The sequence below is a fragment of the Dermacentor silvarum genome, chromosome 2, assembly GCF_013339745.2.
Source record: "Dermacentor silvarum isolate Dsil-2018 chromosome 2, BIME_Dsil_1.4, whole genome shotgun sequence".
NCBI lineage: Eukaryota > Metazoa > Arthropoda > Arachnida > Ixodida > Ixodidae > Dermacentor > Dermacentor silvarum.
Window position 1 is genome coordinate 227,455,805 of NC_051155.1, and position 26,183 is coordinate 227,481,987.

Sequence of the window (26,183 nt, forward strand, 5' to 3'; positions counted from 1 at the left end):
CTGATGTCAGCGACATCTACGGCTATGAACTCATTTGCTCAAATTTACAGTGACAGTTGCACCGACTTACTGCATCGCCGTCCAACTTTCTGTGAAACTCCTGTAATACTCTCAAAAGTTCTTAAGCAGCATGCAAAGACGAAACGCAACGGCAACAATACCCACGCTTCTTTGACTGACGCCCTAGACAGCGTCAGTCTTCCTTGAAAGATGCGACTCTGAGAATTGGCGCTGCGCTGAAAGCCACCCTGCGAATGAAGGCTGACCTGCCCTATATCGACCATCTTATCCGCTCTGTGGCAGCAGTGTTTCGATGAACTCAGAAAGCATTTGGTCATCCATTTTGAAAAGTCAAGTAAGTCAAGGAAAAAGAAGTATTTTGTCTATTCTGGACTACTGCAACTTGTCTTGTTATAGAGGGTTTAACCTGAAGTCTTTCGGGAGGCCAGTTTCTCAACATTTAAAGGATTTATAGGGGCCGAATTCACTCTGCTCTTCCCCATTGGCCGATCGCCTTCTCTAATAATACGTCCAACGTCATGATCGGTTGGAACTTGTTCTAAGGAGAAGTTCTGGGGTTTCAACTTTTTGGGAATACGGATGCAACTTTACTGCGTGGGCGTAACGTTTATAGCTGCCTCCAGAATACGTGCGCAGAAGACATCAGTCCGTGTCCGCGTCGCGCACCACAGCAAACCTAGCACAAACTTCCAAGCTCAGACGATGGGCGATATCTCAGTGGCTAACGCGTTCGTCTCCTGGCTGCTTATTGCCGCAGGGGCTTGGCTTCTATGCCTAGTGGAGGTGAGGAGCAGGTTTTTACAGCGAAATTGTCTTTGGCTAGGATTCCGTACATTTTTCGTGTCCGTCAACAAATATGCGTGTGCAAGAACACAGCTCCCGAATTTGATGCAAAATTGCTTCATTCTACGCAAAAGCTTATACGTCTCACCACCTGGATATGCGTTTTCAGTAGATTAGTTATCAATAGCACCATTTTCAAGATCAGTAGACTCTCAGGAAGATACAAGGGTTTCTCAAAGATTTGCCTCTGTGCGACCCGGGTTATGCGTACGCTCGCACCGCCATCTCTTTGTTGTCGTTCCAAGCGCTTGCGTGCCTAGTTTCCTTCCGCTCTCCTGGCGTGGCGGTCTCGTCACGCGTGTCTAGTTTCCTCCGGGTCCGAGGGGGCGATAGTCTTCCACACGAATGTATGCCGCCAATCAAGACCGTTGATCAAAATATAAGTGTCTGTGCGTGTGTCTTTCTTCGGGATGACCGCCGTCACCAGTTAAGAGAAATAAAATTTGCTCATACCTTGGATCTAAATTCTGTGTGACATCTATGTCGTGTGCTCTACTGCTTCGCTGGTAATCCACCTTCACAGCAGAGGAATAGCGTGTGATTTTTGTTTTTGCATCGCCATCAGCGAGAGAGAAGCTTAAGGAAGGGGAGGTAGGATTACACCTGCACAGTAAGGACGATGGTGACGGATGTGTTGATTGCACAAAACAACAACGATAACAACAAAGCAAACTGTGTTTCGAGTTTTCAACTGCTATCGAAGCCAAAAGAAAACCCTGGAAAGGCCTCTCTGCACACACTTCGGAGATTGAAAACACGGCGACGGCTATGCATTTTAGCATATCAGCGTATATAACATTTGTGCCTGTGTCAACACTCACAATTTTGTCCTCTTCTTTCACGTTAGAGCTCTCACCACTACGGTCTTTTCTTATTGCCAAATTTCATGTCTAGAAAAGTGTTTGGAATGACTACTATTCTGGCTTAAAGGAAAATTACCTCGGTCGTCTACTACCTGACGCACAGCAGTTTTCAAAACCCATGATATACACTGCTTCATTGCGACATTATTTATGTATCTGTTATAAAAGCCTCGATACTGGCATTGTTCTACAGGACGTCTTTCTGTACTATTCGTGTTGAATATACTCAACATTTGTTGTACCACTGCACTAATACAAGTTACGCTTCTAATATCAAGGCTCTGCATCGACAGTCCTTACTAAATTTCATCCTTCACGTTCATGTGGTGCACATGTATCCCTTCCACGCGACCTAAATAAATAAACTGGTTATTCTCAGCGCCCGTGTTCCAACCTCTTTCTTCAGTTCTAACAAGCGTTGGCGTATAGGAAGCATGGAGGCCTTGGATGATTCTTCTCAGTGCGAGTGACATCCTTGGCAAGGTCGAGTCACCACACATCGGTGGTCTAACATGGGTGGTCTAACCTCCAAGACTCCGATTCGAGTGCAATTTGATTCTCTTTTCTCTTTTATTGTGGGCCTCTGGAAAACGAACTAATATTTGAGTCCTCCAAAAATAAATTTGATGCGCTGCAAATAAATAAGTAAATAAATATTTCATTATTCAATAATTAATTTACTCACTTGCTTTTCATGAAGTTGATTTCCATGTTTATGACCTTTTAATAATGGCAATAGTAATTCCTTCAGACAGAACACGCGGACTGTGCCGGCCATACTCGGAGCATGCGTGTCGTCTCCGATTCGTTGTTTCATTCGGGCGTCTTATTAAATTAGAGAGTTTATGTCAGACGGCTGCAAGCCACGGCTGGACATCAGTCTTAATAAGGCACACAATGTTGAACAAACTGGTCTCAAGTCCCCGATATAATAGGACACCTCTTTTTTTCCTCCACTTTTTTTTTTTTTTTTTACCGAGTCTCATCCCTCTTTCAAGTAACACCACCCGCACCTTCGCGAAGCCGTTTGTCGAGCGAGTGTTCGGTGTGCGTACGTGCACATGTGCGCGCCCGTGTGTGTGCTCGCGTCGGTATTTGCACGTGTGTGTGTGTGTGTGTGTGTGTGTGTGTGTGTGTGTGTGTGTGTGTGTGTGTGTGTGTGTGTGTGTGTGTGTGTGTGTGTGTGTGTGTGTGCGTGTGTGTGTGCGTGTGCGTGTGTGTGTGTGTGTGTGTGTGTGTGTACGTGTGTGTGTGTGTTTGCGTCGTGTTTGCGTGCGTGTGATATATATATATATATATATATATATATATATAAGAAACAACTAGTTTTATTCGTTTCCAGCTTGTATTTCATTTCGCCAGCCTGCTACTCAGCCCGCCACTATTCCGACACTTCTGTTCATTTTGTTAAAAAGGCACGTGGAGAGTTACAGCCAGCACAACCGGAGAATGCGTCATTTCTATTCTCCGAATAATTCAAGAGTTCCGGACACGTCACTCAGCAGCCACGTCAACAAAGAGACGAATACCTTTCGCAGAGGATGCACCGACGTATCGCTATGCTTGCGCAGAATGTCCGGTGCCAGCGCTAGTGGAGGATGCCAAGCTGTAGCTTATGGCGTTGAATAAATAACTCGTACATCGATCGAAGAGGACGCCAACCGCAAGTAAAAGTGGAAGAAACGCGGAATTGTGACTGACAGGGTGCAAGAGGCTAGGACCTTGCATCACATTTCTTTTTTTTTTTTTTTCAGCCGCCAGCCAGGAATTATACCCCGGCATCACGTCACACACTACGCTCTTTTCATTCTTTACTTTTTTTTTCCTCGTTGTGCCAAAGCGGCTATTTCCGGATTTGCTTTTCCTAGGAAAAGGCGTCTTTTGTGAGCATTTTAACGTCCCTTCTTCCTTACTGCATTCGCAATTGCGTGGTTATATATTGGAGGTGTTCTTTCACGGGTTCTCGGAATTATCGAGTTACAGGACACCTGTTCTTTTCAAAGCCTCCCTCGGCCCCCCCCCCCCCCCTTTTTTTTTTCTATTCACTCTGTCATCCTTCTCCCCTCGTGCCATCTCTCTCACTCAACCTCCTCCTTTCCCCTCAGGCCACCGATACCGTGAGGGAGCGGCCTCTTCACCGACAGACCCGTCACCGAGGCGCAGTTTAGTTCATTTTTTATGCGCACCTGAATTTCTCATGTATCGCACACTTCCTCGTAGAATCTCTAGAAAAGCGAGACAGAGATGAGGCGCGAGATCTGAGGTACAGAATGTTAAGGCTTGAATCTTCTTTGTCTATATATATATATATAACCAAAAGGTGAAAGGCAGGGCTGGGGATGAGAGGAGAGGGGGAATCATGGAAGGACGACTGGGTTCGATGTGGGACCGGAAACAGGACCTCTCGGTGCTCTGAGCTTGCAGTGTGGAATCGAGCGTTTAGATCGGATAGCACGCGAATAGGAGCTCGTGGCAATTGAGCGTGAGCGCAAGAAATCTTGCTTTTTTTCTCACCTACCGGCGCATACATGGCCGAGCTCTTTATGTATGTATGTATGTATGTATGTATGTATGTATGTATGTATGTATGTATGTATGTATGTATGTATGTATGTATGTATGTATGTATGTATGTATGTATGTATGTATGTATGTATGTATGTATGTATGTATGCATGCATGTATGTATGTATGTATGTATGTTTCACCATATCTATTTGCACGTGAACATTTTCTGACGGCAATGGTCACATTTTTGAATGCAGAAATGTAATCGCACGAACTTTCACAGCCATGTAAAACAAATGCGGTTTGCCGCGATGATCTCAGAAATTGACCAGCTTGCAAAGCCCGGCAACAAGCAGCAAGTAGGACTGAGCATTCAAAATAACTTTAGAAACTAACAAAGACGGTGCCGTTTATTGATATGTGTTCGGGATGTCGAAGTGCGCAGCCTGTAAGGGAGAAGGGGCTAGGCCACTTTCCGTTATACACGTATTTCTCCGCACCAGGCCGATCGATGTCATCATCCTCGCACCACCAAGCACCAGCTCTCCGTTCACAACACGATGCGCACGTTATCTCTCTCGGCCATCGTTCTCTAAGCATCGTAGCCACTGTGCCTATGTTTGCTCGACTTACACGTATTTATCTAATCGATACCACTATCTTCTTCTGCTGTGCAGGCATGGTTTCAAATTTCTGCACCACATTTCGCCTTACTTTCCATAATCAGCCATGTTTAGATAGATAGATAGATAGATAGATAGATAGATAGATAGATAGATAGATAGATAGATAGATAGATAGATAGATAGATAGATAGATAGATAGATAGATAGATAGATAGATAGATAGATAGATAGATAGATAGATAGATAGATAGATAGATAGATAGATAGATAGATAGATAGATAGATAGATAGATAGATAGATAGATAGATAGATAGATAGATAGATAGATAGATAGATAGATATTCAGTTTATTATTCTATAAATATAGTGAATGGGTTACAGATAATATACAGAAGAGGGTCCCAAAGTCAAAGACTGCAACGGTACCCTCGGTTAATAACAACATTGAAAAAACGCATGAAAGTTGAGGAAGCTACACAAAACAAACAAAAACAATCGCGTAAAATACGACATAGAAAAATTTAGCAAAACAATTGTCAGTATACAATCCTATAGTGCATAAATATACTGTCAATACATATAAATGGCAAAGGTAGCGTAAATAACGATGTAAACTTAGTTATACAAGTAAAAAAGCTTAAGGGCATGATTGAATGCATGAAAGAATGAAGATTTAGTGGTTGTGGGGAAAGCATTCCATAGTTTTATAGTCGCGAATGACAATGTCATTTTTCCATAAATAATGAACCATAGGTGGTAGAAAATTGGACTTACGTGCAAACCTGGTATTATTATTATTATTAATGAGATGACTAGAATCAATGAATTCGTATGATAGCTGTCTATTAAGTAATTTATAGCAACATAATTATGAGATGATAGTTGAACAAGCTCGTCACAAGAAGGATATTGTTTTCAAGTAACGTATTAGCCCTCGCGAAAAAACCGCTGTGAGTGATAATGAGTAATGCTTGGTTCTTTAAGTGCTGAATAGACGAGATATGACAGTAATATGCATTTCCCCAGGAAACAATGCCGTAATTAATGTGACTGAATGAAAGCAAAGTATAATTCTAATATTGCGTGTTTGGAAAAATATGCTCTTGATTTGATTAATGCACTAATGCCGAAGGTACACTTATGCTTAATGAAGGTAATGTGTTCAGAAAACGTTAGTTAATAATATAATTTGATGCCAAAAAATGATACACAGTCTCATACGGGAATGTGATGACCATCTAGAGTTATCTCAGGCATGCCAGCTAGTATTCTTTGGGTTGATCTGAATATCGTGAATTCAGTTTTCGTAGGATTATTAATTAAATGATTGGAAGAACACCATGCAACAATCTGTTCAAGCTCATTGTTTAATTTAAAGATTAAGGGTGTTAAAGATTTGTCACCCAAGGAAATGGTAGTATCGTCTGAACATAGTACGCAATGTGCAGATTTAAGACACATGGGTCAATCATTAATATAAATAGAGAATAGTAAGGGACCTATTATGGGTCCCTGCGGTACACCTTGATTGATAACTTTAGTATCACAGTAAGCACCTCCTGAAAAAAAAAAAGAAGAAAGGGCGAAAGCTTGCACTAGGCCGCGCAAAGCTCAAGACACAGCGAAGCTGTCCAATTGATTGCGTCGCTTGGTTGTAGCTAGGTTATCTCTCTCCCTTTCTTTTTCTCGCTTTCTTTCTTTCTCTATATCTCTTTCATTCTCTCTCTCTCTCTCTCTCTCCTTATTTCTCTTTCTTTCTTCCTCCCTCCCCCTCTCACTCTCTCTCTCTCTCTGTCGTGTTTCTATTTCTCTGTCCCGCGGGAAGTTGTGCTACAATCGTCAGTACAATGCAACCATAAATGCACGTTCTGCAAGCCTGGATGTATAGCGCAGTTGTTATGACGGTCGCCTTCGGACCGTGCTTACACGGGTTCGAATCCGGGCGGCCTAAGAACGTTCATTTTGTTTTATTTCTCTCGGGCGGCGAGCGCCGACGCGCCAGGATGACGTCACGGCGCATGCGCAGTAGCGCGCAGCTGGCGGGAGCTCGGCGGAGCCGTGTTTGTGTGGCGTCGCGTGGTTGCCATGGCTACCAGGCGACGGAAGAAGACGAGGACGCTCGAGCCAATCCTGATCATGATAATTTCGAATAAATTACGACTGGCTTAAGCAGCTTCGCTGTTAAAAACTGTTTTTTCTCTATCATGCAAATAACTTTTGAAAAGTTTTAGTACATGACCGGTAATTCCTAGGGTTTCTAGCTTAGTAAAAAGTATGTTATGATTAATCGTATCTAAAGTCCAAAAATAGCGAACCAACTAAGTTACCAGTATCTATTGAGTGACGAATGTAGTCGGTTAGGGATATCAAAGCTAAGTTAGTTGAACTGCCATTACGGAGACCAAGTTGTTAATGCCCGAATGCCCTAAGCCGCGGGCATTAGGGCATGTTGTTAGTGCCCGAAGGTGTGCGGCAACCCTATTCCAGGTGGCCGTGGCCCTGTGCTGATCGCCTAGGCCTGTTCACCAGCCAGAGCTGGTCCTCGGGTCTTGGGCTTCTCAGCTGGGCCTCCCACGTGTCTTTTGGTGGTGCTTGGATGTACGTTGTCCGCAGGTTCTTTTTGCATTTCCAGACCACGTGGTAAAGGTTGTTTGTCGTATTGCAGGATTGGCAGCCTCTTGTATATAAAAGCAAGTTTTTTGGCAGTGCATAGTATTTATTCGGGTAGATAACCGCTGGACCATTACAGTTACAGAATGGGTACCAAGCGAAAGGAAGCGCAGTCAAGGGCGGTAGAAAACTAGGTGGGGAGATGAACTTGGGAAATTTTCAGGCACAAGTGGGAATCAGCTAGCGCAAGACAGAGGTAATTGGAGATCGCAAGAAGAGGTCTTCCTCCTGCAGTGGACATGTAATATAGGATGATTATGAGGATGATTATGATGATGATGATGATGATGATGATGATGATGATGATGATGAATATTTAGTTATTGGACATTGCATTACGGGGAATAAACATCTAAAGTCGAATTCTGAGGTCTTACATTCCAAAACCACGGTATGATTATGAGTCACGCCGTAGTAGGGGACTCCAGAGTAATTTTTTAGCACCTGGGGTTCTTTAACGTGCACTTAAATCTATGTGCACAAGCGTTGTTGCATTTCGCCCCAACAAAATTGCATTTCTCCCCAAAAACGCCGTGGCCGGGATCGAACCCGCCACCTCGAGCTCAGCAGCACGACGTCATGTAGCCACTGGTTTACTGTGGTAGGTTACATTATCGGACGTAGTCCATCAGGAATTCAGGAAGTCTGACTCATCAAGAGGGACGCGAAGGGACTCTTGAACGTCAGTAGCGTCAGTAGTAGGCCGGTGGTATCTCTTGAAAGGCAGTTTGTATTCACGGCGCTTCATCTCCACAGTACTAAACGTCGTCGGCAAGACTGTAATTTCTCGTTCAGTTACGCCTATGATTTTGTTAGTTGATTAATCCCAACCTTAGAAAGCAAGTCTGCCACGTTCTTCTTGCTAATGAGCACTCTTCATGGCACTCACTAAGAGAAGCAGCATGAACTAAGCGATCAGGTGGAGAGTTTGGAAGCATATAGTGTCTGCTACTCCATTTCACTTACTTGCGACAAAACTTGGGCTAATTTTACTGCGCTCAGTACAGATGAACTAAGTACCAGATATTCCTGGAATATAATGGCCTATTGTAACAAATGACGTTTTGTAACATCACGCTCGAAGCCTCGGTAACGAAAATTGCGTAACGATATAGTTCCTGAATTTACGTGAGTTCGAACCAAAACTCCAAGTGTGTGCTATACCACTACTCCAAAACCACATTGCATTTTCGGTGAAAAAAAAAAAAAAAGTTGCGTTCCTCCGAACTCACAAAATAGTTTTAACAAGTCACAATGAAGATCGCGTCTCAAAATACAAAATTCATTCTTTTGTTGTTGAATTAACCTTTAAATGCAATGCCAAGGAAGCAAGCTATACACTCCACTTCGTCGTCTACTACTATCTCGTAAAGAAAAAAAAAGAATACTTTATAACCTCACTGCGCTCAACAAAATGCTTTTAACGGGTCCAGTTAAAAATAGCGTGAAGATATGAAATTCATTTTTTAGCTATTTACATTATACCTTAAGTACACAAGAGCACATCAAACAATGAGCCCGGTGCCTCGTCATCTCGTCCCACAAGCTGATTAGCGCAGTTATCGACCCTGTGCTGTTGAGCACGTATGTGCTTTTTTTTTTTTAAGCGTCTGTGTCACACAATTTTTCTTTCCGCACGAGATGAGGCCACGACAAGCCGTAATAAGTCTAAAAAGCAGCACGCTGTAAAATGTTTTTGTTAAGAACCATCCGACGCGTTTGAAGGAAGAGAAGCAACAGCAGCATGGCGTTTGCTGGAGTTTGCTGGTCTTCGCATTCGTTTAGCAAAACGCCCAGAATAACGCACAAGTAAGTGCCAATGTTAAACTGCTTGTACAATTACCGTATTATATTACCCCTCCCTCACCCCCTGACCCTTTTTTTCCAGCTATACCTAATCAATTTTCATCGCCAAAGAAGTCACCGGAGCAACCAAAATCTGGCGCTGCCTAATTCCTAATATTAACAGGGTCCTTCTATTAAGCCTTCCTGGATTATCGGGCGTCGATTCACGGGCCACAATTTTGTGTTATTCACACGCCCTTTTAACCATTTAACTGGTCGCTCAACAATATTGCTGACTTAACAAAATCATCTGCAAAGACTAGACAAATCCAAATATTAGTCTGCGCCTTTCAATTTACTATTATTTATGTACCTGCTCAACAGTGGTATTCACTAAAATGTCGAGCGTGAGCAGCAGCAGATGTATTGGTCACAAAACCTGAAGGCTTCGTCATTATCTTCTTAGCGGACGTGGGGGTCATATTCTTGCCATAGCGATTTTTTTTTTCCTTTTTTAAGTAAGCTCATATTTCTTAACTCCATAAAGGTGCATCTCAAGTACACATGCCATAGCAAGTGCCAGAGACCAGTTTTGGGCCACACATTTACCTTTCACTACCTGGTCAACAATAATTTTGACCTACTGTATCTCACTTAGTTTTTAGAGAAACCATTCAATATTTCAATTGGTATGTATTTGAGCAATGTAAAGAAGAACTAAAGCAATAAAACTGTTCTAGATCAAGTCTTTCTTATCTTGCCAGTTAAAGGGTTAAGAGCTGAGGCTCACTTGCGAGATAATTGCGAGACCTCCTCGCCACTGACTGAACTTGTACGAAATGAAGATCTGCTTTATGATACAATGCTATTCTTTTTTATTAGCTGCAAATAGTTCCCTTCAGCGCAACTCTTCCTTATCGATAGCAAATTGTGGTCGCTGCTAAGGAACAATGCAGCGTGGGCCGTCGTACGTGAAAGGAAGGCGATGCGCCATGAATCCTTAGGCTCCCAGCAGAAGAACGTGCTAGTGCACCAACTGAGCACTCCGGCTTCTGGTGCAGTGGAAGCGTCGTTTAACGACGAATCACGTCCTTAACGTACGTATCAGACCGGAAAGCTGCGCGGCCTTTTGGCGCCTTAAGAAGTTTGCGCGCTTACGCCCTTTCGTAAACCCTAAACGAAACACGGCACCACTGTCCGTAATCCCTGTCGCAAAATGTTTCTTTCGCGTGCATTCAACAAGGCTTAAACCGCTCGAACAAGGAATTCGGCGGCCATTAGCGTGAGAAAGAGCTTCCGTGCGTGCCGTTACTTAATCTTTTATTTTGCTTTTCCCTCCTTCTCACAAAAAATCAAAACTGTGAAGCGAAACTGCGCCTTACTTGAATCCTTCGGAGAGGATACGAAGATAACTTTAGCGAAAACGTTTTTTTATGCTACTGAGACGGCACTTCGGACACAATCACAAGGCCACCCTCGACATTCTGCTACGCCTTCCGATATGTCGTCACAATTAAGTATGCTTTATAACCTTCAGAACGCGTAATGTGGTTCATAGGTAAAAAAAGGAATGACATATTTAACAAGGCTGCATATAAAGGACCGACTATTTAAAGATGTCCTGCAGTTATCTGATCTTGACAACTATAAAAACAAAATAAAGTAAAGCAGCATTGACCATATATGCGTCATGCGCAAAGTGTAGTTTGTTCTATTACGCTAGTAAATATAACGACCCCTAAGATTACTCAGGAAAGCTCCATTATTTTCTCAGTACCCCACATGATGTTACTGATACGAGAATGATAAGTCCTCGTCCACAGCAAAAAAAAAAAATATTGTATTCTGAAAAGTTTGGCGGTCATTGAAAAAAAAAACGATGCATCTTGGTTAAGTCAAGAGCATCGATTCCGGGGCGCAACTATGGGCTGTCCAGAGGGCCCACGACTCGGCGGTCGCGCATGGCCTGACTGTCCCAACGTGGGAGCGGCCCGCTGCGCGCTGAGTCGCGTACCTCAGGACTTTCATTAAAGTTTTACATCCATCCATCCATCTTGGTTAAGTCAGTGAATGTTATCATGCAAAACGTGCATGTTCAGTGCTCTTTTCTGCGGAAAGCAGTGAAGTCTTCGACAACGGCAAAGTGACATTTCACTCGGAAGAGACATTCCACAGGTGTCTAAATATTTCTCGACAATCCAGTGTGTCTTTTGAACATCTAGCATATTTTGAGCGCTTCCAAGAACCTTTCCTTACTGAGCACCAGTAATAGTAGAACAACAGCATATTTCATTATAAGAAAATGTTCGACGTTCCTCGAAGTTCCAGTTCTCAAATCGAGTATAGATAAAATAAGAAGAAACTCTCGATTCCTATTCAAAATATCGATTGTTCACGCACGCCTATCGACTACGCATTCTTTCGTCTATATTTGACTGTGTTTGAACTACGCCGAATAAATCCTGCGACCGGGCGTTCCAATATTGTGGCGCATCATGTTGATTAAGCTGTGATCTTTGAAGTTTCCCGAAACCACTGTCCATATTACTCGTAAAAGAGCCGCTACGTCAATGTCTCATAGCAATGTAGCTTTCATTAAAAGAAAAAGCAGGACATTGAGTACAAGATAGAAGATACATGAATGTTCAGTTACGTGTTATCAATACTGAATATTCATGTGGTACTTTGTCACGTTATTGCATCCTCAATAAACGTGGCATGCTATTTTCGTTGTGCTTGCAAATCCGCTAACAGGAGTAGCGGTAGCACGGAAATGCATTTGCAGAATGACGCACAATTTTTAAACGAGTCCTGCTTCGTTAGCCTGAAGATTAACGAGAAAAAGAAAGAAGGGACTAAGAAAAAAAAAAAGAAGAAAAGGGCGTAACGAGCTTAGGCAAGTATTCACGAAAAAGTTCTTATGCTAGAACTATTCGTGAGAGCAGATTCATGCTAATCGCGATAACTGACATATTATTAGGGAATATCGCTGACCAATGTCAAACAGCACTTACAGACGAAAAGCTTCGTGAATTCGTTCCCAGATCATTGAAAAATTCAGCCTCTCAACTGGCATCACATTTGATCGTGCACCTCTGCCGAAAGGTGAGTGATGCCAGGGCATGTCTAACGCGTGCTAAATAAAATTCCGGTAAAAAAAAACCATCTCCCGACGAATGGTGATGTTAATGCGATCAGCATTGAATTAATGTGGCGATACACCGTATTGCCACAGCCGACACACAAGTAGCAATATCGCTGCCAACAACAATACCACGTGATACCATGGCACAGTACATCTTGATGTAATCACGGCACACCAGCTGAAACTCCGTAGTATCCCTAGTATCCTGGCTGCAACTTCGTTGCAAGGGCTCTCCATCAAACGGCCGCGCTCGACATGGAGATTGCTGTGGGAGGGGCGCTGTTGCTTATTTATATTCAAGGCTATACACTCCTTCTGTCACCTTGGCATGTTCATTCAAAGAATTGGCTAAGAATGGTCACATACCGACATTGCATGCGCAGTGCCGAAGTTGCCTGTTTCAGGCACATACATTGCACGTACACATATCAATTTTGCCGAACAGGCAAAATTGATATGTACCCATAGTACCCATAGTGATAATACCCATAGTGCACATATCTATATTGCCCAAGCTGGTAGACAACTTGGATCACTGGGTGTGTGAAAGAGGCTGGATACGGACAAACGTACCGCCAAGGTGGGTTAAGTTCCCAAAGAATGCTATTCGCAACAAAATTAAACTCTAAGGTGTATATTGAACCTCTCAAATTGTGAAAACCTTCTAATAAATAAGATTTTTTATGACGCATCAAATATGAATAGTCACTTGAAGGATGAGGTGTTCATCAAACCACGTTATAACAAAATAATCAATATAACGAAGTAAGTGAAATTTCCCCTTGAGATCCCCAGATGGATTCATACTGCAGTACACGCAGAGATGGACATAACGAAGTAATTCTGGCACCCTCGTCAGCTTTGTTATAACAAGGTTCTACTGTATAACTTATTCCGTGAATCTTAACGCAACAATGTGTGTCTGCATGCCACGAAGCACTGGCGAACAAAGAGAGAGAGAGAGAGAGAGTCGCGTTGCCTCCCGCAGCCCTCATTGCGCAACCATTGTACCTTATATGTGGCTTGACCCGCGCCCTCTTTCGTGTGCAAGCCAGAAATGCAGCCTCCCACATGAAACAGCGCAGGGCACGGAAGAAATCCAGACACCTACGCGTGATTCCGGTGGGGTCAAATATAGCTTTCCCCCGCTGCGCTATAGGGTTTGGCACTCTGCTGCAGAAAAAAAATGATAAAAAGGCATCGAAGACCCGCGCATGAAGCAGAACGTGGCCCCCGCTCAAGTTCTCCCACTTCTTTTTTTCTTCGAATTCGGAACAAAGGGACCCTTTTATAGCCCAACTCGCCAAATTCCGGACATCGAATTCCTGCGAATTCTCCGGAACACTTACAGCGTGCCCAATAGTGGGCAGAAACAAAGGAAAAAGCCGACCTCTCTCATATTGCGCCTTCCGTTCTTTCCAGTTGTCTATCCGCGCACGGGCTGTGAGCATCGCGCTTAAGAGAGCACAGTTGCTGCAGTCGCGCCGCCAGCAATCGGACTCGCCAGCTCGCGTTTCTCCGAAAGCGCGTAGGTTTTATCGTTTCGGTCGCGCCAACTATTGTCCTCGACTTTGGTGCGCGTTCTCCGGTTCGGTTTTCGGCGTCGCGGCACGAGTTCATCGCGTGCCGGAAATAGACAGCGAACAGTCGCACGACACCAATTGCTGCGGAGAAAAAAGAAGGTCGTGTCAGAAAAGTTGGCCGGAGATCGTGTTCCGACGTCCGCAAGCGCTGTCGCCTCTGTTTATCTAAATGCGGGAGACCACGCGCTTAAAGTGCACTTCGGCTGCCAGATCACTGCCTATTGGGGAACTCCGAAATGTTTGCAAGAGCACCATTACTCTCGCCGTCTACGTAGCGCGTAAAAGCGCGCACAAATTGCCACGTACGATTCTTGCGGGATTGCTTAGTGATTAGCTAAGCGTGAGTTGCCCCCAACTACACATTGCCGACGACGACAGCATAACGGAAACAAACAAGTAAATAAATAATTTAATTCAATTAATTAATTAATTAATTACCTAAAAAAGAAAGAAAGAAAAAAGGATACAGGAAGCTCCGCAGTTCCGAGCCCTTAACTACTATGGCATCAAATAATAATGAGATGCTAGAGAGACCAGTCATAACGCCTAAATCCCCTTGGCTCGACGTGCCTTCGGCAGCTTTGCTTTGGCGTAGAACTTCGTGAATTGGGTTTTCATGATACCAACAAACTACGTTTTGCCCGTGCGATGCCCCTGTCAGTCAGTAAAATGAGACAACACGCAACGCAATAACGTTTTCCTGGTTCTCCAAATCTTGTTGGAGCAACCAAATGTACGAGACGCTGTTCCCCGGAGAATTTCACTCTGGCGCTGCATTTAGCATCCGAATACCATTTCCTGCCATTTCTGATATACCAGAGGCCTAATATAAAGCTTTCTTATATCAGATATCCTGAAAAACAAAATGGTGAGGAGTGTAAGAACCAAAGAGAGCAAGCCAGAAAAGCTTGAGAGCTGTGTTGGTGGCGTTGGTTTTGCGAGAAAGTCGTCCGCTTTTCTTTTTCGTTACTACCCTTTTTAATCTCATCTTATTTTTTCTACTCTACGCAAGGTTCGTTCCAGACGCTCGAAAGGCGAGACCAGTGAAAGACACTTTTGAATGGCGGTCATTATCCCCCCTTCTGTCACGACACGAGATCTCGACAATCGCTGACGGCTCCGGGGGATACGAGCGCCCGACACCGTCTCGGCTGCCGGCAACAATGAAATATAGGCACTTTGTCCCAAACGATGCCGGGACGAGTCGCGATGATACCCGAAACACTCCCACTTCTCTCGCGTCTCCTTCGTATTTTGCCGCCTATTTTTTTTTTTTTTTTTTCCCGTAACGTCAACTTTTTCTGCGGTTCTTTCTTGCATGACCTCTCTTTTCTTTCTTTTTTTTTCCTTCCCTTTATTTTTAAATCGTCTCTTATTCTGTTCGTTCTCTATTGACTTCCCCTGCGTTTTCTTGGCTGCTGCAGTGTGCACACTTTCATTTCTTCCCGTCTCGCGTTCGCATTCTTCCTCGGAAGCTGCTTCGTCCTCCCAGCACGTTCGCTCTCCGATGGATGAAGGGACAGAGCGGGTTCATCCCTCTCGGCTTCCGACATTGAATACTTTGCAGCGACGCGAGTGACGGCTGTTTTCTCCTCGCCGGCTCTGCTGGCGTTCGGGTTGCTCAATCCTTTCGGTCGCTTTGGCATCTCCGCTCGAACAGCGAGGATCAAATCGCCAAAGTGGAACGGCTTCGTCTGTCTTCGCGCAAACCCTCCTCGCCCGCGCCTGCCTTTCTTTGCTGGACGTCTATTTGACCCGTTTCTCTCTCTGTGTTTCTTTCGCTGTGACGTCGGAGCGTAATAGAACTATAGGACTGAGGTAACGGCGGATTTTCTTTGAATACTCCGTTGTCTTCGCACGACATCTGGTCCCTCCATACCACGCTTTTTAGGCCTTGCCTCCCGCACTCTTTCATGTTTTCACAATATCGCACTCTTTGAAGTAACGCCTACGGCTGGACTCATGGACGCCGGGTTTAGCTAAGCTCAAACTTCATTCGAAAACCGAAGCGCATTGTAAGCAGGTGTGGTAACAAACTACGGTTCGTGAGTCTGTTGTCTAACATGCGCTTTGGCGCAATTAATAGGTGAAGTAAGTCATGGCGGGTGCTGTATCGTATGTCCGAGTCTTGGATGTTGAATTTTAGCATACAAATTAGGACTAATATCTATCTATCTATCTATCTATCTATCTATCTATCTATCTATCTATCTATCTATCTATCTATCTATCTATCTATCTATACAGGGTGTTTCAGCGAACACTTTCAAAAATTCTTAAAGTTTACCTGTGGCAGATAGCCCAATTCAAGTTAATGAGCCGGTCTACTCGAAGCGGCGAACATTACTTGCGCAAAAAAAATTGAAATGCATAATCGATAATTTATAAAAATTTACTAATTAAGTTTTAACTAATTACCTGATGACGCATACTTTGATATACAAATTGTAGCCGTGGAGTTCGCATGGATCCATTTGGAACGAATTCTCGGGATGACACCAGAACTTCGCGGAGAAATGCATTGGCGTTCCAGTTAATGTTGTGCTTCAATGCATAAAGCGACGTTTTGTTAAGAAACTAACTGGAACGCCCATCGGGGGTGGATTCTAAATGCACTACGTGCCTTTAGAATCCAGCCCCGAGTCTCTCTTCACGCATGGCGACCAGCAAATGGCGCGCGCGGGGCTGCTGGCGCCGTCTCTTGCAGGATGTTGCTAATTTCGCACCTCCTAGGCACAACATCTGATCCAAATTGCCGACTATCAGCCTGTCGTCTGTCGTCTGGTCGCCTGTGTCTTTCTATTTCTGCATGCTAGCGCATGCTGTGTTCTCAGACGTCAGCTGTATCGAATAACATTAGCAAGAGTCTTTCTCTTTCTCTCTCTCTCTCTTAGTTCGCATTTCATTTCGATGCACGCATGCGCTGTGCCTACTATACGGGGAACGTAGCAGCCATGATTCTATTTTTTCCATCGTCTCCGTTTGCCACAAATGCTCTCGAGTTAAATCACGATCATCAATAGCAGCGAGATGCGATTCAGGTACACGAGATTCACTGTCGGCACAATTGCTGTTGAGTAAGAAAGGATGCTTCATGTGCGCTCCACTTTAATAACTCGCATATTTCCCTAACATATTCACACAAAAATATAATTATAATGCAATAGTGCATCTAATTTCGCCACCATTTCGCAGCGCTCAATTGGTTCGCACCGAGCCGCCGCTCAGCTTAATTCACGATGGCGGTGTATAGCAAATTTTAGGTGCGCTCTAGAAGACCCGGGTCATACTCACAGTTTTGGGAACTATAGCACTTAAACCAACAGAAGCGAGTAAACGATGTGACTGCTTGTGAATGCTTTTGACGTGTGTATCGCTACATATGCGAATAACGATCCTGTTCTATGACGCGCGCCTCCACTAAGCTGATTTTCGTGTCGTCAGCCTGAACAGTCACCTTCTTTCTCGTAGAGTCGAAAACGAGAATCGCTTTTCACCGGCTCAGAGTTGTTTCAGCGGAAGCGTAGGTATGACGCATGCCTATCGGTGCTGCTGGTATACTTCGAATTACTCTCTGATGGCATGTTATCACAGTAGGACTTCAAGGAATCATGAAAACACATTCCGGCTGCGTGAGTTGTGCTTCTATGAAAAGAATTCGTACATGTACCAGCCATTTCAGCTCGCTTTGACCCATCACACAGACATTCCTTATTCAATGAGCCAAAGTTGTTTTCCTTGCATAAGACGCGCGCATAAAACCTTTTCATCTCTTTCGCATTCCCCGTTTCCCGTCATGCAGTTTTACACGCCACTTATAGGAAGCCCCTCGACCTCTTATGAGCCGTTTCGCGCGCCCATAAAACATTGGTAGTAGAATTGTGGCAGAGCGCAGTTTTCTTTACGTGTTTTGCAATACATATAAAGGACATGCCACACTACGTACATTGCGTTTATTCAGTGCCATATAGGCAATGTTTACCAGGGATCAGCTAGCACGAGACATGGGTGATTGGAGGTCGCAGGGAGAAGCCTTCGTCCTGCAGTGGACATAAATATATGATGATGATGATGATGATGATGATGATGATGATGATGATGATGATGATGATGATGATGATGATGATGATAACCAGGAGCGGAGCATCGGTGTTCAATGAAACGAAGCATGGCTGACAACGCAACATTGAAATCCCTGCACCAACTTTCCGTGAGGCGATATGCTGTAGTAAATGGTCGGGGCATGTTGCTTCTTCATGCAAATACACTATAAAATTTGGCATAAATAATAAAGGAGGAGTAGGAGGAGGAAAAAGAAGAAAGTAAAGGCAGGGAGGTCAACCAGACGCACGTCCGGTTTGCTACCCTACACGGGGGAAGGGGTTTAAAGGGATGAAAAGAAAGGAGAGAGAGGGAAGAAAGTACTCGCAGTATTAACACGTGCGGTTGTCCAACACTTCACAATCGGTCACTGAGGCCAGTCGACTTCATGAACTGTAACAATGTCCGCGTCGCTTTGTAAGCCTGCGACGCGTGGGGCCACGGTCCAAGAATCTTTGTCTCTGAAAACGGTCGGCTGTCTAATCGACTTAACACACTACGAAGAATGTCGCGTTCGATGTCATAAAGAGGACAAAAACACAACACGTGTTCAATCGTCTCCTCACAGTTGCACGAGTCACAGATTGGTGTGTCGGACATGCCCAGAAGGAATGAGTACGCTTTCGTAAAAGCGTATGGCACAAATAATAAACATTTGTAGAACACCTATCTCCTGAAGCGTCGTGGCGCATTGAATAATTCTTGCAGGGTACATTTCATGCACTGTTCTTTTTAACAGCGAAGCTGTTCTCGCTAACCGTAACAAGTGGCGCCTGCTGTCGCAAAACCTCGCCAAGCTATGACGTCACTGCGTTGCCGAGCAACCACCTTGCGGAGCGGTGTGTGCCTCGCCTCCTCTTCGTGCCGCGCACATGCTGCCTTGACATGGGACGTTAAGGAGAGGGAAGGAGAGCATGCGCGCGGCGCGCGCAATCCTCGCGAGAGGGAAAGAGAAAATGAAAGAAATTGTAGCAGCACCAACGAGACAACGCGCAGACTGCTGCCGATGCCGCCCGCGTTGAATAGTGGCGCACGCGCCGAAGCAGTAGCGATGACGTCACCTCGCGTTGCCTAGTAACCGCGGGCGCAGGTGCGCGCTCGCTTCGTCCGACACAGACACGTACGGCTCCTGCCGGGCTGCCTGCCTACCTGCCTGCGTTTGTGGCATGCCAGGAACGCTGTCGCTGGTAGGCGCCGACGCGTCCAGCGCTAGTCACGCGAAATGGCGCGAAAGAGAAGGTACCTCCGAAAATAATTGCTGGAGAATACCTTCCCTACATGCAAAGTCAAGTGAAACCAAGTTAAGACCTAGCAGCAACCAAGGTAATACCTAGCAGTAGCAGCCAGTAAGACTTGAGGATTGACACTTTCGCTGTGCCTAAGCTTTGCACGACCGAGTGCGAACTTTCCCGTAATTTTTCGCGTCATGGCGATATCAATTACAGTTACATACCTGCTGTCTACAAAAATAAACAGTTGAAAGTAAGCGCTCGTCCTGTTTTTATGACCCCCACTCTCTTTGATCATGTTTTAGCGGTAAATATCCATTATTATTTGTTTTTGTTTTTGGTTCCTACCCACTCATCGTTTAAGTATTACTGAGACAGCACGATTGTCGTTACGTCATTCTGAAGGAATGTGAATTCGCCTTACGGGGAAAGAAAGCAGCAAAGCACTTGCTAGAACATCTATAGCGCGCGAAAAAACACAAAAACGAACACTCGCGCCCTCGTTGTTTAAAGCTAGGAGCACCGCAAAATGGAGATAAAATCTCGAGCCATGGATTAGCGCGAGGTGCCCTCCTCTGCCGGCCCAGTTCCGTTTTTTTTTTTTTCCCTGTCGCTTCCCTTCCACTCCCCACTTATCCCGCGACATTTTTCTTTCCCGTCTCTTCCTCCCCACTCGAGAACTCTTGGTGTAGCTGAACATAAGTGCCAGAAGACGAGACTCTCTCGCACCGTCGTACCCCTCTCCTGCACTTTATATTCTTCCCCGGATCTCATTCATTCTGCTTGGCGCACGGAAGGCTGGCCAGACGTGCGTGCGAAAGAAGGCTCTCTCTCGCTCTCCTTCTCCGCCTGTCTGCTTTTTTTCCTTTTCTTTTTTTTTTTTCCTTGCGCGCTCTTCGCATTTTTCTTTCCTCGGAACTCTTGCTTTTTTCTAGCTTCATCGGAGAAGAATCCTGCTCGTCATATCTTTTCCCCTTGAGACAGTTATTAAGGCTCTCGCGTCGCTCGATCCAGTCGCGGCGGTGGACTGTAGCGGCACACCAGTGCCGCCCGGAAGCGAGGAAGTCGGCGAGGCCGACGTCCGGAAGAAACCCCTTTCCCCTCGTCTCCCTCTTCCGCTTCCATCGCTCTGCAGACCGGAAGTAGCCGTCTTCATCTCGCGAGCATTGTTCGCTGGGCGCGAGCCCGCGCGCTTGGAGGCCCCCCTTTCCCCAGGTAGCGCCATGTTTCATCGCCCCGTATATTACGTAGGCTCGGACGAGGCGAGACCGAGCTATTCCCCGTAAGCCACCCGGCCGCTGCCCTTGTGCCGCTCCTCCCCCTCCTCCCTATTTCCCTCTCTCCCTCGCCGTCTCCGACACGTACCGCCGCGCCATGGGCCACCGGCGTGCGCGTGTTCATCCCGGGATCAGCTGTATGCCACTAGAGGGCGGATTGCGGAGTACATAGAGCCCAGTGAGGATTACGTTCCTGCTTGAGTTATTATATCTAGGGGGCCTTATTGAAGTTAACCATTCGCCTTCCTTTCTTTTTGCTTTGGCAAGCGGCCGGGGTGGTTCAACGCTATGGCGTTCTGCTGCTGAGCGCCAAGTCGTTGGTTCGAGTCCCGGCTCCGGCGGCTGCGTTTCTGTGTAGGCGGAATAATATAAAAGACTCGTGTGCGTAGAATCGGATGCACGTCAGAATAAGCTGTGTTGGAATGCGGAACTCTTTTTTTGTTTGTAATGCTGTTTGTCGTTGACTAGCCGCCGTCACTGATATATGTCTGACAGCCCGTTTGACTGAAATCTTCTTTTACGAACATCTGCTTATACGAACTTATTAACATCTAGCGTGGGGAATGATTTTATCAATATCGGCCCCGGAGTGCTCCACTGCTATAACGCAACGTCTCTCACAAGCCCTGGTTTGATTTGGGGTGCTGGGCCCCATCAGTCTTTGTTAATGACTAATTATATTAAACGATGATACACGTAAGAAACGAAAAACGACTCAGCCGTAGACCGACTTCTTTAATCATTTGTTGGCGCTAAGGCACTGGAACCCGACTATCGCTGATAGTGCTTGATTAGCAAGGTTGCGAGGCCTGTAATGTCCCGTCAACACCATGTACTACTTTTTCACCTGCGCAATGATGCCGGTTAGAATGATATAATTACGCTTTATATTGTAGCCAATGTAACGAAGTACGTAGAAGCGGAGCAGCAAAGGCGCCCGCTGCCACACCCACTGGATGGTGGTCACGTATCCAAAGATGGTGGCACAAGCTAACCGTAAGTTTTCAATGCCAATGGCGGACATTTATTGTATTAGTCATAAATTGACCAGCGGCTCTATCCTCTCGAAACCCGGTTTCAAGTTCAATGCACGTTACGGTCATCTAACGTATACGCGGTTCCCTACTGCTGTTGCATTGAAGTAGACACCACACGATTTGTAGCGCATAGCTTTCTCTTCATTTTCCTTCTTTTCTATGTATTGATTTCGTTGTGTCCTATGACAATTTCTGAGCCTTAACTTTCAAGGAGCCCATGCAGCATGGCGGAAGCATATATCAATAACGTTTTACGCCGCTTTTCGGAAACTAAGATAACGCAGAGATTCTGCACGCCTCGTGGAATAATAATGCAGACGACGTAAATTCTAGTTCTGCCGTCTAAATTCGACCTCTTCATCACTAACTTATACATACATTCACGGCATACTCCTTTATTTCGCAGCGCGTCAAATCGCACCCCGCCTCTTTTCCTTCTGCCGGGTCGTTGTCGTATAAGAACGGCACGCTACGCAGGTGTCTCTCAGGATCGTTCTTTAATGCGAATAAGTTTCCGTCTTATGGTACACAGAGGGTTCAACAAAACAATTTTGAAGAAAGCGTGAGGTCTCTTAGCATGAGCCATCTAACACCTTCGTAGCACTCTGTCTTACTAGATGCATTGAGGTCAATGAAGTTCACGTCAATCGCCTAAAAAAAGGGTGATCGACCTTCAAACTTTAAGCGTGGATGTTGCACTCCTCTTTATACATATGTTATAGCCCGCGCGACTTGAGTCGGTAAAACTATACGGCACATCCGCGTTCAACGCAAATCGTCGCCTGCACTCCCCATTCCGCATTTCTTACTCCTCGGTTTGGCAGCCAGTGCTCAAAGTAAACAGCGGTGATCGAGATCCGTTCGCGCAGTCGGTACAGGTTCCGTGTGCCCATGCACAGACACACGTGACTTACCCCTGTGCACCGCGAGTCCTATAGGCGCCCGATGTAGGCCACGGAACGTGGAATTTCATTAACATTCTCGAGGCGAGCGTCTTCCGCTGGTGCACGAGCCCCTGCGGGCTTTCGGGACTCGGGCGAGGACACACGCGGCCGATGTTTCGGCAGCAAGAAAAGAATACAGAGCCGCTCGCGGAAAGTGCGGCTTTTCCTTCCTCTTTCGGCAACGGTCCCGCACCGTCCCTGCCTCGCGCGCGCGCCACCAAATGAGTCCCTCCCGCCGCGAGGTCCCAATGGGAGCAATGTAGCGACGCCGGTTTTACCATTAGAGAACGGCGCGCTCTTCAATTAGCTCGGGAAAATTCGCGGCGCAGAGAGGACCCTCTTCCCGCGCGGGAACCGCGCGCGACGGAGAGCTGGTTTGAGCGCCGGGACTCGTACGTTCGCCGATGTAGTTCTTCCCCACTCCCCCTTTCTTTGTACTTACGTTTTTTTTTTTCTCTCTCTCTAGCCTATAGTCGTCGCCCGTGTCTTGGCTTTCTCCCCTAATTCCTCCCTGATTAGGATCGCGTGTCATATGCACACGAGCCGCACTATAGAGCTCGCGGAAACACTTGTTACAGCCGGCCCTCATATATACGCTCTTCCGCAGTCGCGAGAAAAGGGGACGCTACTTTAAAGAAACGGTCGCGGCTAAATTCTTGCGCGCCAAATTTCGTTTCGAGACATCGCGGGGACCGTAATACGACGGCGTTAATTGTCCGTCCTTCTTCGGCTCGCCGCCGGTGTCGCATAAACGTCGGGATGGAAACTCGGCCGAGGCTTTTACGCTTTTCTCTGGTTGCGGGCTGCTTCCGGTTGGATGGGTGGTTCCGAAGGACGGCAATTCTCCTATTGGCGCGAAATTCGAAATCAGTCTATTTCTATTTCTTGTTTTAGCTGCGATGGATGAGAGCGTGGCCGTAGGTTGGAACGAAGCAAAACATTTTGAATATTTCTCATACTTTAGGAAACTTAGAGTAGTAGTATCAATGGCTCATTTTGTTATGTGCCGTTACCCCTTAAGTATGAGTACGACCTTGGGGAGATTACACTCGACCCAAAATAAATCTGGCGCATTGTTGGGGAAGACTGCCTAACTTCACCACTACGTATCGAAATGAAAGTGATAGAGAACTGCTCAAAGAAAACCTTATGTGTCAACCAAAAAATCGATTACGTTACCCGTTAACTTGAGTTGCAATGGTGCTTTGTATTAACTTGCATGGGTCCAGATGTAGCAGTATTGCTAAGGGCCCAGGTGATCTTACGCAACGTTCTGTAAAATTTTATGAAAATAAACTGATGATTAATATGATAGCTAACACAGTGAAAGCAATGACAAATATCACAACGACGTTGGCGATGACAAAGCTACAATCGCAACTCTGCAGAAAGCACGATAGTTGACGCGTCGCCGCAATTGGGATCAGACAATGGTGCCTTCTTTTCTGGTGAATTATTGTGCCATAAGGCGATGATGATTATGATTGTTTTAAACATCTTGTTGCCTGAACCATCGAACCATCGAAAGCTGGAACAACCGGCCCAAAACAATTACTGACGTTAAAGAAAGTATGAAACCGTTTCTAAGTTTTTATAGGATGCCCGAGACTGAACAGAACAGCAAGGCAAAATCAAGTAACCAGGAACAAAGGAAAGGAAGGGGCAGAAGAGGCAAAATTATACTTCCTAGCAGCGTGGCAAACGCCGAGAAATTGGTACGTGTTTACGTAATTAACAGGCCGTCTGAAGACCTTGTGAAGCGCCTTTCGGTGGTTGCTGTGAGAACTACTGTCCGGCCACAGCACATCTTCTCTGAAAATGTTTCTCTGTCATTCAAGTGAACAAGTACTAAGTAAAGACTTGAATTATGATAAGAAGTTTAAAATGACGTTAGTAAAAGACCTTGCTAAAGTCGCTTATGCGTTACAAATGGCGTAGTTTTGCCCGAAATAGCAGATTGCTATAGTAAATTAGTAGACAGCTATACAAAGTAAGAATAGTAGTTGTATCGGCCGTATATACTTGTAAATATTCGCTTACTAACTAAATTAACAAGCACGGTGTCCCGCGCGCACAGCTAAATATGAACACATCTCGCTCGATGACCGCGGAAACTCGCTGTCGAAACGCTGGAGTGAGGAAGCGCGTCAGCAGCAACGAGCGAATTGACCTTCGTGCTGCCTCTCGCTAAACGTCGAAAGCACAGCGGATACGAAGCTACCGGCCATCGGTGTACTTTGTCCACATCGCAGATCGCGTTGAAGATGAGGCCCACGCAGGTGCGCACTTTGCCCACGTCGCAGATTGCTTTCAAGATACGGCGCGCTATTTCAAAGACTGCGCGCTTCTGCCCCACCTTCCTCCCTCGTGCACGCGAGATTGAGCCATGATCGTCGGCTGACCCTCGCAAGCTTTCACTCACACATACAGCGTACGGCGCGTGGCGACGATGTTATCGTGTTTGGAATTTATAAAGCACATCACGGCGACGATGACGGCGACAGCAGAAATGCGTTTGGAGTGTCCATGTAGTTACTATCGAAATAAAAGCAGAATGTGTGCCAACTTGAGTAGTAGATCGACTATATACCTATCGTCGACGAAACGTCCCGAGTGGGAAAACTGTGCCTGTGGGACTGTGCCTCTGTCGATCCGATCCTGTTCCGCTTGCTGAATTTTCATACGCACGGAAAGCTATATACGCAAGACAGGCAAAGGGCTACATTTTTGTTTTCAGCTAGCAGTTGTTTTTTTTTTTTCGGCATGTAATGCGTAAGTCCTCCCGATATGTAACAGTGGAAACGCGCTCACATAAATTATAGTTGCGGTCGAATTCGTGTTCGAAGAGGCACCTGCATGTGCGCGAAACGAAACGATAGGCTCTATCCGCAAATAAACGACGAGTAAGACAAACGAAAGCATCTACAAAAAAAAAGGGGGGGGGGGGGGAGAAAAGAAAAGAAGCAAGCAAAGAAAACAGTGTCCTTATACAGATCCAGAAAAGTTGCGTCCGGAATAAATGTCCGCCCAGAAAGATGTATAGGTATAAACAGGCAAATATGACAAAGTCCGAACGCAAGGCCGGCACAGAGAGGTGTCTAGACAGGAATAGATTTTCTGCTGGCGTCGCACGCCAACGAAGGCGGTAATAACAGTAATAGACGCACCCGGGGGCGCGCGGGAGAGGGGGGGGGGGGGGGGGTGCCACCGCAAACGCACACCGATTCGCCTACCAACAGCTCCCGCCTTCCTGCCCTTCACACAAACACACACGCACTCACAAACATCTCCGGACACCACCTCATCGGCACCGAGACAGACACGCAGCCTATACTCGCACACTTGGCACACATGCACGCACACTCGAGAAAGGAGAACGCAGCGCGAAAGTGGGAGGCATACGGCATCGGCGAAACGCACCTATACGTGTTCGTGCCATCGGAAAGACGTGGGTGTCACGACGCGCAACGTTCGACTTCAGTGAGGAGACAAGGAGCTCGCAATCGCGCGTACACTATATACGCGCACGCACAAACGCATATACGGCTAC

General features: G+C 45.8%; 1 protein-coding gene across 1 annotated transcript in view; it reads left to right on the forward strand.

Moving 5' to 3' along the window:
* Positions 1-26,183, forward strand: part of LOC119442802 (uncharacterized) — a 294,064-nt gene that overhangs the window by 148,128 nt on the left and 119,753 nt on the right. The window lies entirely within an intron of this gene.